The following is a 17,456-nucleotide window of genomic DNA, read 5'->3' on the forward strand; positions in this document are numbered from 1 at the left end:
AGGCTGGACTCAATCATCTGTGTTTGCTGGAGCTTTGCTAAAGGGACTGAAAACAGGAGGAATGTCCCTTCTCTCCTCTTGCCACCTTCCATTCCTTTGGTGCCTCCCATCAGCAAAACCTATTAGAATGCCAACTGGCAAACTAGTGTGAAGAATGGAGTATGCAGATCTAGGCCCAGAGCACAGAAGCACTTGGGGGCACTGAGAAAACAGGTAAATAACCAATACCATCTATTTCCTCAGCTAATCAGCATCCATACTCTCCCAACCAAGATAGAGTTTTATGCTTCTGACTAAAGATGCAATTATCTTTCATACAAACCAAGACTGTACTCTCTCCCCAAAAGGAAAGATGTCCTACAGAAATCATATGCACATATATCTGAATATTCTGTAATGTAAAGAAAAAGTTATAGATTTGTTACACCAACAGTAGTGCTTAATTAAAATAATAGGAGAAAGGAGGTGTGAGGAAAAACATGACAACATTAGCAATGTTTACACTACAAACATGGTAGAAAATATTTATAAGAGTGACATTTTTGTAGTTGTTTATGAGGCCATGATTGATATTTATAATTTCCTTTCCACTACCTATTTGATGTTCCCTTTATCTTAAGGTAGCAACTCAGTTGGTAAAGCCTTTTTACTTGTAGCATGACTCAAACGTTTATTCTTAAAAGGGTCTGAATTCCCAGAAGTCGTTATTTCAGTGGGTTGATGTAGATTTCCACAAATTTTAAACATGTAAGTACTAAGAGATACCCATAGAAGACTATAGTTTGCACACATAGTCCTTTCTGCCCCCATGAGGAGCAGAACCCAAATTTCCCAGCAGTATGTAAGACTCTTTTGAGCCTTTTCGTTCAGTAGCATGAGAAACCCAAATGGTCAGAGAAGCTTAAGTGGAATCATATTTCCTTGTGAACTAAGAGCCCTAAACCAGCAAAGCCAACACTGTGGAGACAGAAAACAAAAACTATCTCAGTAGATTATAAGATGTATTTGTAGGAGGGTCTATTCCCAAATTCTACCACTTGATTATGCCTGTGGGATAAATTGTGACATGTATTGGTCACTGGTTGAAAGCATGTATTTCATCCAATAAGATAGAACCTAGAATTTGTAGGGTTTTCTCTCTCAACTGGCCTTTAATTGGCATTTCACCATTTGATCAGAGCAACTACTTCTGAGTGATGTGGTACCTGGTAAGACTAGTAGATTCTATGGGCATGGACTTACCACTATGTTTCTTTTGCCATGAAATAAGTTCCTTGGTTAAAAGCAGTATTATGTGGGATACCATGTTGGTGAATAAGGCATTATGTGAGTCAAAGGATAATGGTATGGACAGAAATAGGGAAGATAGGGAAGAGAAGTCCATACTCTAATACATGTATGTCCCAATCAGCACAAGTGGCTCCCTCCTATGATGAAGCATTCCAATACAAGTAATCCTCTACTAGGTAGCTCTCTCTACTTGGTTTCTGTGCGAATGATAGTTTTGGTCTATGCTATTGGTAGGTTAAACACTCAGACATAGTGATTGCCAGTTCAGCTTTGGAGAGTGGAACTCCACGATCATAAGCTCCTCCATCCCTGCCATTAAGAACACTGAGGTGGCTGGGGAAAGCAGCTACCTGCCACAAAACACACCTCCTTGAATGGTTGGATATTAAGAGCCTCTTCTGTGGTGGATGTGCTTTGGTAATCCCACGAGGTACTCACTTCATGAAGGCACTAAAAAATAAACTAGTGAATCAATTACCAGCATTCTTGAAAAGCTCAATGGAAGCTGCCTCTGTAGGCTAGATTGGTGGTGGGAGATGTTGTCATTATGATGGAGATGAAGGGCTCCTACAGTGGCAGAGATCAAACACCAGCACTTACTTCCAGAAATAAGGCACCAACAGAGTAGAAACAGTAAATAACAATAGGAATGTTATCAGAATACATGGACCTGGAAAGGATATTTCCTGGTGGCTAATTCATCATAAGTGCAGAGGTATGAAAGAAATGGGCAGCCTACCAGAGGATTACTTGATCTTTACAACTGGAAAAATTCTTAGTCTAGTGGGCAGAAATCTGACTTGAGCTGTCACAATAGAGTTACAGCTCTCACCTTGTTCTGTGCGCTAGTCTGTCTGTAGAAACTGAACTTTTTTTTTCTATTTTGTTCTTTGTTGCATCCTCAGTATTTTTTAAGTGAATGGATGCATGAATAAATGAATGGATATAAATGGCTGATATAAAAATGGGAAGTAGAAGCTGTTAGGATTATTTGTTGACTCGATTAGAAAAATGGATTGGGTAATATTCCATTATACATATGTACCACATCTTCTTTATCCATTCATCTGTTCATGAACACCTAGGTTGTGTCCATATCTTGGCTACTATAAATAATGCTGTGATGAACATAGGGGTACCTGTATCTCTTTGAGTTAATGTTTTTTGTTTTCTTTGGATAGATACTCAGCAGTGGAATTGCTGGATCACATGGTAGTTCTATTTTAATTTTTTGAAGAACCTCCATACTGTTCTCCATAGTGTCTGAACCAATTTACATTCCCACCAACAGTGCAAGAGGGTTCCCTTTTCTCCACCCCCCCCAACCTACCCTTGTTATTTGTTGTCTTTTTGATAATAGCCACTCTTACTGCCATTTGCAGCAACATGTATGATCTAGAGGGTATTATGTTAAGCAAAATAAATCAGATAAAAACAAATATTGACACCATATGATTTCACTTATATGTGGAATCTAAAAAACAAAACAAACAAGCAAAACAAAACATAAACAAACTCATAGATACAGAGAACAAACTGGTGGTTGCCAGAGAGGAAGGGGGAGGGGGAATGGAAATAGGTGAAGTGGATTAAGAAGTACAAACTTCTAGTCAGAAAATAAATGTCATGCTGTAATGTACAGCACAGGAAATTACTCAACAATATTGTAATAACTTTGAATGGTGGCAGATGGTTACTATACTTACCGTGGAGATCATTTTGTGATGTATGTAAATGTCAAATCATTATGTTATATACCTGAAACTATTATCTTATGTCACCTATATTTCAATTTAAAAAATGGGTTGAAAGCCCCACTTGAAGCATTAGATGCATAGGAAAATGATGATAGTGTTAAAAGACAGTAAATTTGGGGAAAGCAATTTATGAAAGACGGCAGGGAGTAGGAACACAGGGAATTCAACTTTTAGAGCTGAATCTGAGAATTGTTGCAAATCTTTTGCAAAGACTTCCAGCAGTCACCCAGCATCAGCTTTTAATTTATTATCTGGATAAATAAGCCATCCATTTGGGTGGGAGTGTTGGCCCTATCATCATACATGCAATAGAGATGCTCTGTGTGATACGTGTTATGTTCATCTCAGGCTGACACTCCCATCCCCTGATCCCTACCCCTGCATCATTCGCTTTACCTTCTGGACCTGTGCAGGTGGCTGAGTGGAGCAGACAGATAGAAATATTTACAGAGAGAACTCTTCATTACCTCTGACAGACGTATTTTAGCCTCACAGCTTCCAACCCCAGTCCCTGGAAGGCTGCCCAGCATTGATGCCAGGTATCATTGCCATGGAAACCACAGACCCTCCCACTAGGGTGAGACCCACAAAGGCAAAAGCAGTGTAATAACAGAATTTTTAAAAGGCTCTTGTCCCTCTGCTTTTACACATGGCAGGACTGTACATTTGTCCCTCTGGGGGCACAGGGTAAAGAAAACCAGTAGAGCTGGGGTTATTAGTGGCTTTAAGAAACAGAATAACCTGGAAAAACCCCACTCAGAGAAGCAGGGTCATAAATTAATCTCCAAAGAATAAGAATATTTTTTCTCATTTTCCTCTAAATATAAAGCTACTATGGCTGGCACTTCTTTTAGAAAAGAATGGTATCTATTGGGTTTTTGACATTTTACAGGTAACTTCAGTGAAAATGGCTTTTCTATACCAGGCATTAACTCAACCATACCAAAATTACCCTGGCTGTCTTAGACTGAAGGTCAGGGGGTGGTCACCGATAATGGGTATTGCCTAGCACAAGGAATTGTGTTTCTCACCTCGGAACTGATGGTAGTACTTGTATTGCATTGTCCTCTTGGGCTGGGCAGTGGTGACAGAGGGTGAATACATATGTTAGCAGTCATGGACCTGGGTACTGGATCCGTGTGCCTATGACTCTTTCGTAAATTGTATTTCTATAAAATACTGTTAGCATGAAAAATGAAAAGCAAAGTATTGTAAAATATTCAAAGCAAAGATTTTTTTCTAATTTGCTAATTTTTGGAAAAGTGGGTTTAAGGTGTAGCTTCTTAGAACAATACAACTTTAATTTTGAGACTTCAGTTACAGCATTTAAAAAAAATGTTTTTCTCTGAGTTACTAAGGACCTTCATTATGTGAAGGACTTAGGGTGCTGTACATATACTCACTGAGCAGTTACTCTGGGATGGAGTTTAAGTGTTTGTCCTTGGGCCTACCTATTCCCTGCCCTTTGTCTGCCCTGCAATGCACCCATCTTCCACCCCAGCTGGGTGGATGGTGCTTCACTGTTCATATCCCTGGGCTGGTGTCTGAACATGTCATGTACACATGCCTGCTCAGCCTGGCCCGTGCTTCTCTCCTGATGCTTAGAAGGAAACTATGATGAGTGGACACTAAAGTCCTAAGTGAAATTCTGAGGCTGGTCAGTGACATCAGTCATTCTTTGGCTCATTTACCAGTTTCCTGTCTTCCCCAACAACCACCCTTGTGGTTATTATTATAAAGTGAGGTGGAACCTCCCTGAATGAAGGCATCCTCAATTCTGCTCATTTCTTCCCTTCCCTTCCCTGGCCCCATTCTAAGTCTCATTTTGCTCCTGTATGCATCTCTGTTATCTGCTCAAGTGATAGCCCCTGATATGTGATGTGTTCATCAATTTTAGTTTATTTTCTTCTATTGTTTTCTTCTTCTTCCTTCTCCCCCTCATCCTGCTTGATATTCATTCTACATTCTCATCAACTAAAACCCAACACCCATAATATTGAAGATTGATTTTCCATTCTTTCAAAAGCTAAGACATAAAACATGAGAAAGAATTTGGCCATTTAAAGAGGGAGAGAAACTCATTGTGTGGAGACAAAACAAGATGGATAAGGATCCTGAGGTGAGAAGTAGTATAGTCTGTTCTAGAAACTGAAAGAAGACTACTGTGGCTGGAGCTCAATGGATATGGTGAGAGTGGGTTGAGACATTGTGAGAGAGAAAGGGAGGGACAGAATTATGCAGTATGAATAGGGACACATGGAAGAAGAGGGTCTTCTATTTCCTAAGATCACCTTGGCAGGCAAGTGGACAATGGGATGGGTGAGAGAAGAAATGGAGGAAACAAGATAGGAGGAGGTTGTCACACAGGACAGAGATGACGGAGGCTGGACTGTGGGGGTTACAGTGGAGGTGAGCCGAGAGCACAGCCTCTTCATACTCTTGGAACTATACGCTGGGAGGATATCGATGAAAATGGTGAAGCAACCAAAAAATAATATCTCCTAGGTTTCTGGCTTGTGAAATGAATGAACAATGATAACATTTACTGAGAAGAGGAAGACTGAGGTGAAGGAAGGTCACTTTCTGGGGCTGTTTCAGAAGACTGTGAGACATCCAAGGGAAAATGAAACCAAGCAGGACCCTGTGGGGCTCCTGGGCACAAAAGCCTTACTGTGTCCCGCATTTCTTGATTACAGGAAATAGGCTTCATTCAGTCTCCATGACTTTTCCTGAGTTCCAACAAGCAGGTTCAAATAGTTGTTAATCAGGGAAGGGAGGGGATGCAGAGACAAAGGAGGAACAGTCAAGAAACAACAGTGCAGGGCTTCCCTGATGGTGCAGTGGTTGAGAGTCTGCCTGCCGATGCACGGGACATGGGTTCGTGCCCCAGTCCGGGAGGATCCCACATGCCGCGGAGCGGCTGGGCCTGTGAGCCATGGCCGCTGAGCCTGCACGTCCGGAGCCTGTCCTCCGCAACAGGAGAGGCCACAACAGTGAGAGGCCCACGTACCACAAAAAAAAAAAAAAGAAAGAAACAATAGTGCAGACTTCGGGCAGGGTCCTGGTTCCCCCACAAGAGAAACACATAACAATATCTTTGAGCTGTTTTGTAGATACTGAAACCCCCATCAGGTAAGAGAAGTTAACTGTGTGCTGCCCACAAGCACGTAGACCTCAGTCTGGTTGGAACCAGAAGGTTGATGATGTTCACTTCCAGTTACCTCACCACCAACCAATCAGAAGAATGTCCATGAGCTGATCACGCCTTCCACTTTGAGCCATTACTATAAAATTCCTCAATAACCCCTCCAGGTTGGGACACACAGTTTTGAGGGCGTTAGCCCACTGTGGTCCCCTTTGCCTGGCAAAGCAATAAAGCTATTCTTTTCCACTTCACCTAAAACTCTATCTCTGAGATTTAATTCAGTGTCAGTGTACAGAGGCCAGTTTCAGCATCAAAGGTATCAACTAAGCAATACAAAAGGCAATTCTAGGGCTCATAAAATGCTGTAGACTGGAGATGTAAATGGTATATGCATAGATGGAAGCTGATTGAGCCACCTAGTGTTTCAGCCTAGTGAGACATTTTCATTGGTTTCAGCCACATGGAGGTCTTTGATGACCGTGGCAGTCTCAGTGGAGGACTGGGATAGATGATGGTATGTGGTGGGGTATGAAGTATGTGGAGATGAAGTTGAGACAGCCTTTGTAGACAGGTGTTTCCAGAAATTTGGCTATGAAACGGAGAAGAGGAATGGTTCAGTAGGTGGAAATGGGTGTGGGAATATGTGTATACGTACATGTGATATATATATATATATATATACTTTTAAAAAGTGAGAGATACACAAGAATATGATCCATACTCATACAAATTAGAGAAAGGGAATAACTGGGGGTAACTGAAGGAGCCAAATTTTTGAAGGGAAAAGAGGGTGGATTCAGTTGTCCTTTGACAGGGAGAGATTCTTCCCCATTGTACCAGGAGTAGAAGAGAGGATGTGTACATGGATAACTAAGTTGGTAGGTTTGGGGTGGGCAGATGTAGGATATTAGATCTGATGGCTTATACTTCCTTAGAGTATATGGCAAGGTCATATGCTGTGAGTGGATTGAGGTGTGATAGAGTTGAAGAGAGTGAAAGAGGTATGAAATATTGAGTGGAGGGCAATGTGAGTCTACTAAAGAAATGGGATAGGCTTTTGGGGCATCACTGACTAGTCACCTACCTTGTGTGTTTTTCCCCATCAACATCCAGCTGCCTCGCATAGAAAAGGGGATTCCATCCTTGCATGGTGGAGAGAGAGAGCAAGCTCTTTGTTACCTCCTCTTATAAGGGCACTAATTCCATCACGAGGACTCCACTCTCATGACCTCATCTAACCTTAATTACTCATTTAACCTCAAAGGCCTGTCTCCCAATACCATCACACTTGGAGTTAAGGCTCTACTATATGACTCTGGGGGACATGATTCAATCCACAGCAGAAGGTGAGCTTCTGGCACTGCTGCTCTGAGGACAAAGACATGCCCATATAATGCCCTCCAATCCTGACAGATTCCATGAGGGACACCTTCTCCCATGCGATTTCATTTCCCAAAGTTACATAAAGGAGGATGACTGCTTCTGTGCACACCCCAGAGGAAGAATTTCATACATTGGAGACTCCATCTCACTTCTCAAGGAATGTTCATTCTCTTATCACTTTTAGATTGGAACGTGAGCTGTGAAACACAAATATGTAAAAGGAATAAACATAGGAGCTATATCTTAATGGATTTTGGATTTGGATTTTTTTCTTTTTCCAACTTAGCAGATTCTCCTTCTACACTGGAGGAGGGAGAAAATGGGCCTGCTGCCTACAGCTGGGTGAAATGGGGAGCAGTGTCACCATCCACACAGCTATCTTATTGCTGACTTCCAATAGCAGCACCAGCGCCAGCCTTACGGGAGAAAGGAGCTGGGGTTCTGGAGCTCAAATGATGCTCCTACAGAGTAGCCTCCTCCTTCCTTCTCTTGTCCATCTGTATCCACTGTTGTTAATTTTTCTAAAACACTTCCTGGGGCTATGCCCAGGTTAAACCTTTCTTTTGTGAGGATGGCAAGGTTTATTATTTTTTCTGATTGTAAAAGTAATAATTATTATTTTCAGAAAATTTGGAAAATGTAGAGGAGTTCAAAGAAAAATAAAAATCACTCACCATTCCACCTTCCAGGAGTAACTGGTGTTATCATTTGGCATAGTCCTTGTAGACTTTTATCTCTGAGGGTACATACATGTGCTTTTTTTCCCTGGTAATACAATGGAGGTCAAACTGTACAGTATTGTGTATTCTGCTTTCAGCCTCTTTTAATGGTTTCCCCAGTGCCTACAGGAAAAGGAACTACTCCTTGGTCTACACTCAGCACCTTTGTAACTGTTTCCAACCTGCTCTTCTGGCCTTATCCAAACTCGCCACTACAATCAGATGGGTTAACTCATTTGGACCTGCCTGTGCTCCATTACTAGTTCTATTACCTCGCCTAGAATGACCTTCCTATTCTCTCCACATCCCAGAGGCTAGTCATCTTTCAAAGCCTAGACACACAGTATCTCCCCCACGAGGTCTCCCTGGAAACCAATGCAAGTGACTTCCTCCCTTCCAAATCCCCCCAGTTGCTCCCTTGGCCTGGGCATGCTTTTCTCCAGATGGCTCAGTCCTCACATCATTTAGGTCTTTACTCTTTGAAATGAACTTCCTGAGACTTTACAACTCCATTTGTATCCCAACCACCCCATTCCCCTTTTCTGCTTTCTTTTTCTTTATCTTTTTTAAAAAAATAAATTTATTTATTTATTTTTCTTCATAGCACTTATATTACCTGATATTTGATGCGTTTTGACTTTATATTTTTTGATCGATCAATGGGGTTTCTACCACCACAAAACTGTAAGCTCTATGAAAACAGGATTTTTTCCTCTTTTGTTCAGTGATGTATCCTTAGTGCCTAGAATAGTGACTGCCACATAGTAGATGCTCCATAAATATTTAAGTGAAAGAAATTCATGTTAATCATTTGGAACTTAGGGTGTCACTTTGTATTTTTCATGAACGTGCACATTAGTTCCCCTCAAAAAGTGTATACATATTGTCTATTAGTGAGAATGGAAACTTCTTAAGGCAGGGACCTATGTATCTCTGTCTTTTATATATCTATTTTCCTTTAAGTCCTTAGTATAGTATCTTGCATATAGAAAGAATTCTAGAAAGTACGTTCCATGAGGATGGGTATCTTTGCTTTGATCACTGATGTATGCCCAGTACCTAGAACAATGCTGTCACATAGTAGGCACTGAAAACTACTTGCTAAGTGACTCTGCCTGAGTAATGAATTGTTACTGTTTTTATAAAGGCCCCTCCCTGCTCACTGAGTTCAAACAGCTCCAGGAAGGAACTCAATGCTTCAAACTGCATTATAAAGTCATTGTCTTCAGTCTTCTTCTAGGGGAAACATTTTAAAATGCAAATACTTGGTGGGTTTCTGGTTTCAGTGGGAATAAGGCAACAGCTTAGTTCTGAGTCTGCTTTCCCTCTTGGAAACCTCCTAGAGCAACAAGGAGAATACAAAAACAAAGCCCGTAAATGACATTTTCAGTGAAACTAGAAGTCAGAGAAAACCCTGTAAACTCCATACGAAGAATAAGTTTTACCAAAGATAGAGCCGGGAGTGAAGCCTAAGCAAGAAGTTGCAGCAATAACACACTGTTAAGTGAAAAAAGGAAAGCTCAGAAGAGTATCTATAGTTGTTCCTTTCCTGTAAGAAGGAAGCGGATATAGGTACTTACATAGATATTTGATTATATTTGCCAAAGGAAAATCAGGAAAGATAAACCAGAAACTTAAGGGACTGGTTTCCTAAAGGGTGGGATGGGCTGGGCTGGAAAGAAGGGGACATGGGAAAAGGGTAGCTGGACAAGGAGGGATGACACTTTGTGAGTGTAAGTTTTGTACAGCTCTGACTCTTAGGATCATAGTACTATTTCACACAATTAATGAGTAAACAATGAAAAGCAAGCAGGCAGTGGGAGGGACACAAAATGGAATAATACAAACACTAACAAACAAACCTACTGTGTTACAAACAAATAGCATACCCACACTGACGGGATGGGAAGGAAAAGACCTAACTTAAGTAACTGGAAAACAGGGTCTTGGATTAATTACTCTGAGGCCAAGGCAAAAGAACTGTACATGTGCTCGCATCTATCTCGTTAGTAAAAGTAGGTCAGTTCTCTGTCACCAGGATCTGGACTGGGAATTCTGAAACTCTTTTAAGCACTTACTAGAATTGCATAAATAAGTAGATAATGAAAGCTGGGTTCTCTTTGTTAGAGAAAGAAGTTATGAATAAAGAAAAGGGAAGGTTAAAATGAACCCTGCAGGACTGGATCGGAATCAGAGGTGTCACTATGAGCTCCTGGTTTTTATTACACATACAGGTAGATAAATACATAAATATAGATATGTGTGTGAGGTGGGATAGAGTCCATACATACACTTCCATACATACACTTCTGTCCAGTGAGAGGACCAAGAATCACTGACGTCTAGCACACAGATCTTGGTTTCTAAACACCATTCTTCAAGAAAAAAGGAGCCAACGCTCCTTGCAGAAGTGGCTGGTGCTGGGGCTGCTGCAGGGAAAACACAGACTTAGCCTGGAATGTCTTGTGGTGCCAGAAAATGAGGAAATGCTCAAAAAAACCTGGAAGTGGTGGTGCTTATTGAAAGAATACAGGAGCCAACCTGAAGGAGCTTCTAATGGCCCAAACTGAAACAGTTAAGCAACAAAATAATGACAGTATGAGGTTTTAATCCAGAGTCAAATGAATAAATAAACAAGTAGCCATGCGTCCATGAGTGATTATCTACATCGAATGGAATAACTAATCATATGGTACAATTCTTCACTTTTCCCCTCTTGAGCAAGTCTTCTATCGCTCGTGATACACTTTATCACTTATTTATTATTTATCATGATACAGTTATCAGTTTTTGTGTGTATGACCATGGAGCCTGGTCTCACATCTTTCACACGGTAGGTGCTCAGTAATTATTTATTACTAAACGAGAAAGAGATTTTTCAACTTGGACTTGCAGAGGAAGGAGGAAGCTTATCTGCTTGAAACCTCATTTCAGGTTATCTTCACATCTTTCTCTCTCTCTCTCTCTCTTTGTTTTGGGGGGGAGGTGTTGGGGGACTTTTTAACTTTCAGCTGGAACAGTCGCCTCTTCATAAAAATTTAGAAGGCCATGTGTGTTTTCTGATGAATTATACCTGGGGTAAGAAGAGTAAAAGTAAACCACAGAATGTCAATGAACTTGCAGTGAATGATCAATAGTACAGCCTCTTTCATTTTCAGGGGTTGAAGTTTCCTCTGATGCTGCTGCTGATACAAACTGCACCTGCCAAATGCTGTACTGTCTCATTTAAAAGTCTTGCCTTTGATTTGAAAACAAAGCAGGAGGGATTTGTTTATATTCCTTTGCCCTACCATGGACTATCTCTTGGCTGCCTCACGCCACGAGGCCTGGCTGGGACTCGACAGGCTGTGGATGAGGGGAGCTCTATCTCGGCAAACCACACAGGCATCCATATAAAAGTCCTCGAAATAGTGTAGTGTCTTCCAAAGTCTTGTTTCTTAGGGTTTCTTTTTTTCCATCTTTCTCTCATCAGATAGATAGGAGTGAATACTCCAGATACCACCTCTGGGGAGACTTCTGTGATGACCATTCAAATACTATCACCAGGTAGACTCCTTTCTGAGAGGGGCATGGGAAGCCAGCATCTGGAGATACATGATACGTGAAATCTCACCTTTTGAAATGAGACGGCAGAAGATCTTTCAGGCTGCCTTGCTGTTGTCAGCCATTAGGTATCGAGCGGCTGGACAACTTGCACGTTTCAGGTGGTATTCGGTTTTATAAATGTGACTTTGAGAAAAATTTTACACAACTTCAAGGGATGATGCATTTTCTTTGGTAAAGTAGCCCAAAGCTTTCAAATGGTGATAAATCATCTGAGAGCATTAGTGGGTTTGAAAAGAAACATTTATTAGCTAATGCTGCCATTTCTTTTCCCACCCAGATTTCCTTTCAAAGAAAATTTATTGCCATGTCTCTCTGACTGAAATATCTCCCCAAACACAACTGGATCAAAAATATAGTCAATCCATTGTTTTTACCTGCCTTAATAACTAAATTGAATTGACTAGATCATTGATTCCATTGATTTTGAAGAAGTCTTTTAAGTTGGCTGGAAAAATAATTAAGTTGGAAAAGATCTGAGTCAGTGACCACGTAAAAACATGACCTGTGCTCTTTGCAGACTAACTTTCAGTCTTTATTGATGTATTTAATTTGGAAAGTTATTTCTTTTTTCCTTGAGAAGGGTAATTGCTTTAATGACACCAAAATGCTTTATTTCTCTGGAAGCTTTTGTAGTCTTTTGGATCCAGATTCTATGTCACAAAATCATACATTTTTAGCTTTCCTTTCAAAATAAAAAGAATGTATTCATTTTTGACTTGGAAAAAAGTGAAAAAGTAATTCCTAATTACCCTTGAGTCTAGCATAAGAATAGGATAAACCAATTTCTGGCATTTTAAGTCATTGAGTTGCATTTTGCTGAAGACTTAGATTTTTTTCTAAGTATTTATGTTTTGCACCTGTAGAGTTGAATCTCTGCTCCTGGCACTAGAAAAATATCTGGAGATTCAGGGAATCAAAGAATAGATTTCTTAGACATTCCTGTTTCAGCATAAAGAGAGAAGAAAGTTTAGTTTATTACTAAATAAACCAAGAAAATTGTTAAAGTCAGTTAACTTAAAACCATGGTTCCGGAGGTGGAGTAAAGAGTCTGATTCCATGTTTGATGCTTGATTGCTGACAGCTTTTATACCCACATCTGGGCAAGCCAATATGGAAGCTGTGGACTCCTGTCCTTGGTGCCAGCAACTTTCATCATGGCCCTACACTCTAACCACAGTAAAAACCAAAGCCACTCACTCCTTTCACTCAAGCCATTTCGGACAAGCTTGGGTGTCTCCCCCGGCTCCCCAGAAAGCCACATTATGTGAATAATAAACCTTTCAGACCTTTACAGTGCATGTGTTGTGTGAATAACCTCAACATCTGAACCAATTGTGTGTGGGGCATTGATCCTGCTCTCTGAGGGCAACCACAAAATGACTGGTGTTATGAGCAGTATGGTCGAGGTGGTGACTATCTCTCCTCTGGCTTTTGGTTTGCTAACTGGCTAACAGTGAGCGTGCACTTTGAGCTCCTGCCTGCTGGCTAGTGTATGCTTTGAACTGTCCCACTTTATACTACATTTGCCAAGTCCTACCGAACTTCTGTTATAGATTTCACTGACCCAAGTTGTTGGAAGTTTTGGTAACTGGTGCTTAGGGACAGGAGGAAAAGACTGGGTCTTTCTCTTATTTCTTTTCTTTCTTTTTCTTTTTTTTTTCATTTGATATATGTATGTATTACAAAATGATTACCACAATAATTAGTTAACATTCATCAGCTCACATAGTTACATTTTTTTTTTCTGGTGATGAGAACTTTTCAGATCTACTCTTGTAGGAATTTTCAAATATACAGTACAGTATGGTTAACTGTAGCCACCAGGCTGTACATTACATCCCCAGAGCTTACTTATCTCATAACTGGAAGTGTGTACCTTTTAACAACTTTCACCCATTTTCCCCAGCCTCTGCTCCCCACCAATCTATTCTCTGTTTCTGTGAGTTTGGGTTTTTTAGATCCTACATATAAGTGAGACCATACAGTATTTGTCTTTCTCTGTCTGATTTATTTCACATAGCAAGATGTCCTCAAGGTCCATTCATGTTGTCAAAAATGGCAGGATTTCCATCTTTTTTTAGGCTGAATAACATGCCATTGTGCATATATACCACATTTTCTTTATCTATTCATCTGTCAATGGACACTTACTATTGCCAAGTCTTGGTTATGAAGTGGCCATGGGCCATGTGTTTTGTCCTGGATCTATCTATGAGTCTTGGACTAAACTGTGTGTCTCAATTTCAGCATAAGCAGTAATTGATACTGGACTGAGGGGAATGACTCTTACCCTGTGATCGTTGGATCTGTCTCAAGTAGGCATTGGCCTTTGTTCTGTCTCAAGGGAAAGACTCTATTCTGGGCAGTATCTGGCTCATCAAGTGATCACTCACATGAGGAAGAGTAGTCACTATGTGGAGTGCTGAGGTCCATACTCCAGAAAGCCCATGGCCCATTAGGACTCTACATAATGATTCTTCTGCTGCTGCCCAGGCCTCTGTCATCAAGAAGACTGTGATCCTCTGGATTTTAGGGAACGCACCCATAGCCCAGACTCTTAAGAATGGCAGCCCTAATGCTTTACCCTATGCCCTTTAAAGGATGCAAAGACACCACTGTCCTATGGAACACCTGCAAAATGGATAGAAAAATACTCTGGGTTTGATTGAGTTCTGAAGCTTTCAACACAGCAAAAGGTTAAGCCCAGGGTCCCTAAACTCAGTAGAGCAATGGGGGAGGTCTCCTACCCTGACGATACTGATTTGGCAATCCCTGGAGGAAGAAATTTGTCAATGTGAGCAGGGTAGAGCTTCCCAAAGCGTATCTCGTAACCATCGAAACCAAACCAAAACAAACCAGAACAAAACACCTTGACCCAAGGACAGGAAACAAAAATTAAAACAGGCAAAAAAGAAAGAAACCAAAACTAAAAAAGGTAAAAGGGGTATCATTTGGCTTTTGCACCTCTACAACATAGGTTTTATGTGCACACAATCTTTGCAGACAAGAGTTCAGCCACATCTAACTTTCCCCAGAAACACAGGTCTGACATCCTACTGATGACATTCTTCAAGGAGATTCACTGAACACATCCATTCAGGACCTAAAATTACAAAGGAGCTCTCACAAGAAGGGATGGCCCATTGCCTTATACAAATTACAAGGTCCGGACACCTCAGTAAAATTTCTGCTAATTATTTGGACACCCATTGATGTGCTCTGTCCCTACACTGGGAGGAAGCAACTAATGTCCCTCCTAGCATTCCCAACATTGAAACAGGCCTTTTTAGATTTTAGATGCAACATGTTTCTTATTTCTAAGTTTTAGTTAAGCCCTTTCATACTGTCCCACAAACTGGCCTATTTTGAGTGGAGTCTTGTACGAGGAATGAATGCTCTAAAATCCATCTAAATTGCAATACAACTATTAGTGATCCCCAGAGATCCCTTCACTGTTGAGATTTTAGCAGGCTCCTCTCAAGCCTCCTGGAGTTCCTGGACAACCCATGACGGCCATTAGTTGCCCATGAGCTTCTAGTGCAAGAAACTGCCCTTCTCAGTCCACACCACACACCATTAGGATGGCAACTCTTGGCCATACACTGGGCCCTTTGAAGACAGAGGCTCTCATAAGTCCTGAGCCTGTGACTCCCTGCCCCCAGCTGCCCATTACATCTTAGGTCATGGAGGCAGCACACTTCAGGATTGCCACGGCTGCAAAGATTCCCTTATTGACATAAAATGGTACTCACAAGATAGATCCAACTCCTGGCCTTCTAGCATATCCTACTTACAGAAGGAAGTGGTTTCCCCTGTCCTCAGTTCCTTGCTGGGTGTAATTACATGAAAGGAAGTCACCTCTCTTTTGGATCCACTGGCCCCTTGGGAAGCCTCTGGAGATCACCTGAGTAATCCAGAAAGGGAGTCTGTGCACTTTATGGATGGTAGTGTCACCATCACTTGTTATAGTCTGCTGGACACCACTGCTATCCATCCCCTGACTGGGATGTCTCTGATCAAGCATGAGGTCTGAAAGTCAGCATAGCAGGCTGAACTTCAGGCAATTATCTTAGCACTAGAGGCTGCCCTGGCCAACAATCAGCTCCACGTGTACAATTTTAGACTTTTGGCCCATTGCCAATGGTCTCTGGCTGTCTAGTCCTACCAATATCAACAACAATTCCATATCCAATGTCCTCCTCTTTGAGGTAAAAAACTCTGGAAGTTTCTTGTCTCACAGATATCCAAAATATAAATTAAGTCTACACATGTCTATGCATATACTAAAACCATAGAACACAGCCTTGCTAACATTTCTTATCCCCTTTGAAGTTCTAGACACTACTGAAGGTTACAAACTGTGATATAGGGAATAATAACCCTCTAAAGATGTCCACATTCTAATCCCCAGAATCTGTGGATATGTTGTTACCTAATAGAAGGGATTTTGCAGATGAAATTAATTTAAAACTCTTGAGATGTACAGATTATCCCTGATCATGAGCTCAAAGTAATCAAAAGGGTCCTTATAAGAGGGAAGAAGGAGGACCAGAGTCAGGGAAGGAGCTATGAAAGTGGAAATAGAAATCAGAAAATCGGAGAGAGAGCTGCTACACTGCTGGCTCTGAAGGTGGAGGAAGGGACCACAAAGCGAGGAACATGGCCAGCCTCTAGAAGCTGGAAAAAAGCACGGAAACATATTCTCTTTAGAATCTCTAGGAATGAACCATTCCTGCTAACACCTTGATTTTAACCCAGAGACTGATTTTGGACCTCTGACCTCCAGAACTTTAAGATAATGGGTTTTTATTATTTTAAGCCACTAAGTTTGTGGTAATTTGTTACAGCAGCCATAGGAAACTAATACCCAGTGGTACTCACTTGTCAAAGTGCACAATGCTGGACTCTTACTGACCTCATACGGCAGACCTCAAAGACTGCCACCATTGTTTACTTCAACCAGTCCCAATTCAATTAAAGGAGACATGACACGTTTCCATCATTGGTCAAACATCAGGGGTGAATTTTAATGAAGACTCTGACTTAGGTTTTGATATTTGACTGCTGATATCTTTCAAGTCTTTCTACTACCTCTTCCCCTCTTGTCCCAAATCTGGCAAAGCTGGTAAGAAATTCCCCCACTTTCCCTCCCTTGGGTCAGAAGTTCAAACCACGCAAACCCTAGACTTCAGGTGGAAACTCTCACCTTGGCCTAATTCCCCAACCATAATAAAACTCTCAAACCACTCACCCTGCCCTTTGTTCAAGATATTTCGGACCAGAAGTTACCCTCCTCTCCACAGAGAGCCTCATTACATGAGTCATTAACCTTGTCACCCTATCAGTGATTTTGTGGCATCATCAGTGTCAGCATCCTGACCAATTTTGGTTGGGGGCTTGATCTTGCCTCTGTGGGGTGACCACAAAACACTGGGGTATCTCAGTGTGCCAGATGGGATGCTAAAACGCACATTTTTAAGAGCACTATTCCCCCCCTACCTTTTTTTTTTGAAACTGATTTTATATTAAGATAAGCATGACACTTTGGTGTTGAAC

The sequence above is a fragment of the Phocoena phocoena genome, chromosome 11 (assembly GCF_963924675.1).
Source record: "Phocoena phocoena chromosome 11, mPhoPho1.1, whole genome shotgun sequence".
NCBI classification, from domain to species: Eukaryota; Metazoa; Chordata; class Mammalia; order Artiodactyla; family Phocoenidae; genus Phocoena; species Phocoena phocoena.